This window comes from Fukomys damarensis, unplaced genomic scaffold (genome assembly GCF_012274545.1).
Source record: "Fukomys damarensis isolate Sample0158 unplaced genomic scaffold, DMR_v1.0_HiC HiC_scaffold_26, whole genome shotgun sequence".
Classification (NCBI taxonomy): domain Eukaryota; kingdom Metazoa; phylum Chordata; class Mammalia; order Rodentia; family Bathyergidae; genus Fukomys; species Fukomys damarensis.
In genome coordinates this window covers 2,795,149-2,797,203 of record NW_022900938.1, presented here as the reverse complement: position 1 = coordinate 2,797,203, position 2,055 = coordinate 2,795,149, and the positions used below count along the sequence as shown (strand labels likewise).

Here is a 2,055-nt window from a genome sequence, read left to right as displayed (position 1 = left end):
TACTGTTTTTTAATGGTAGATAAAAGAGTGTTGGGGAAGTTTTCTTCAGATATGTTGGAAGATAGAGGAACAGGAAACTTTCTATATCAAGGCCCAACTGTTTTCTCAAAGCAAAGTGAACTGCATAGCAACCTGTATGCACAGATACTCAGCACAAGGGATTTAGAGGAGCGCATATGTGCGAGTGTGTGTGTGTGTGTGTGTGTGTATGTGTGTGTGTGTATGTGCGTGCACCCTCACAGGAAGGTAAGAAGAGGCTGCAGAGGGAGGGAGGAGATGAAAGTCTAGCTGGACGGTGTCTAGTGGAAACATCAAACATCTTGCAAACTCTGTGCTGTACTTACTGATCTCTCCTTATTTGAAGATCACTGACCCTAAGTGTTTGAGGTGATGCTAATGTTAATTCTTTTAAAGCTGGGATTCCAAAATGACACACACACCTGTAGGCTAGGGAATCTTGGCACATACTATGAATAGCATAGAACAAAATAAGAAGTGACTGCAGCTTTCCATTTCTTAGAGAAAAACCCAGGAGTGAGATTTTTAGGAGAGAAATAAAAAAGTACTGACAAAAGTCCAATGTAGTAACTGTTCAGTATCAAAGAAAAATAGCTGCAAGTAAATTGTGTCTGTGAGGCTGGAAGGACAAATATTTCCTACATAACATTCATGAGAATTCCCTGCACTCTCTGTGTACACTTACACGTGGAGTTGGGCCCAGTTTGTTTCTTTCTGCTGGCCTGTTGGTTATGAGGGCAGCCTGGAATTCGCCCTCCTCGTCCTTTATATGGAGGGGAAACTTGTTAACGGATGTAGTTCTGAGAATCTCACTAGAGGGTGGTGTTGGTTTTAAAACTCGAGGTCACTGCTAACCTCCAGTTCATTCATTTCTGGGCTGCGTTTCTGTTTAATGAAAAGGTAAAGTCGAGCAGTCTCAGTCTTCCCTAGAAGTCAGTAAATGTCAAATCCGGGCCCCTCAGTCCCCCATCCAGTCCAGGGTGATTGGAGGAGCCAGATAAAGTAGGGAAGAGATCAGGGAGGAGCTGGGCAGCAGAGTAATTTCAGCTCCCACCCTGACTGGTAGACAGGGCTCCAAGGCCTTTCTCTCCTGTGCTAAGTGACAAGGTCACCTTAGGTGATCTGAGTCCCCAGAGCACTGCGGAAACTGAGATTCTAACAAAATTCTGGATCTAAAAGGAGAAAGACTTTCTTGTGTTTTTGATCAGACTAAGGAAAGAAACAAGATCTTAAATTATTAAACTGTCAGCGAAACAATTTAATGTTGCAGGAAAGGTTTAGTATAGATTCCAGTTTCTTGTCCCTAGCGCCACTGTACCCACTGGCGTTTTCTGTGGTTAATTTTGGTGACTTAATGCACCACCCGAAGGTCGCTCCTCATGGTTGCTAGATTGACAGAAAGGAGCGAACGCGGTTTATAGGATTACCCGAAGAAGGGCGGTCCAGGCTTGTCAAGTAGGGACGTTTCAGGGTAGGGCAGACCTCGCCCTCACTCCCATCCTATCCCTCACTCCCTTCCGATCGTCTTTGTTAGGAGGCGTCTCCAGAGGGATGTAGAAGGTGCAGTTTCATTTCACCCCGACCCTTCCCCTGCCAGCTTTCTTCGCAACTCCAGGATCCCGGAAAGCCCGTCCGGCCCTGCGAGGACTCGGCTCCTCGGTCGCAGGGCAGTCTGCAGTGACCCTCCGGCGGTGCAGGCTCAGCTCCGCACCAGCACCCGGAGCGCGCTGGCACTAAGCTCAGCACTCGCTTTGTTCTGAGAGGACGGGCTGGCTGCATCCCCGGGCTGGCTGCGCACACGTGAGCTCCTCCGGTGTGCACCCGGCGCCCGTCCGGCCCTGCGAGGACTCGGCTCCTCGGTCGCAGGGCAGTCTGCAGTGACCCTCCGGCGGTGCAGGCTCAGCTCCGCACCAGCACCCGGAGCGCGCTGGCACTAAGCTCAGCACTCGCTTTGTTCTGAGAGGACGGGCTGGCTGCATCCCCGGGCTGGCTGCGCACACGTGAGCTCCTCCGGTGTGCACCCGGCGCCCGGCGCCC

General features: G+C 50.6%; 1 protein-coding gene across 1 annotated transcript in view; it reads left to right on the top strand.

Annotated features, from left to right (window-relative positions):
• The window catches only part of Plcl1 (phospholipase C like 1 (inactive)), a 271,071-nt gene that overhangs the window by 4,483 nt on the left and 264,533 nt on the right, over positions 1–2,055 (top strand). The gene's annotated exons all lie outside the window — the stretch shown is intronic.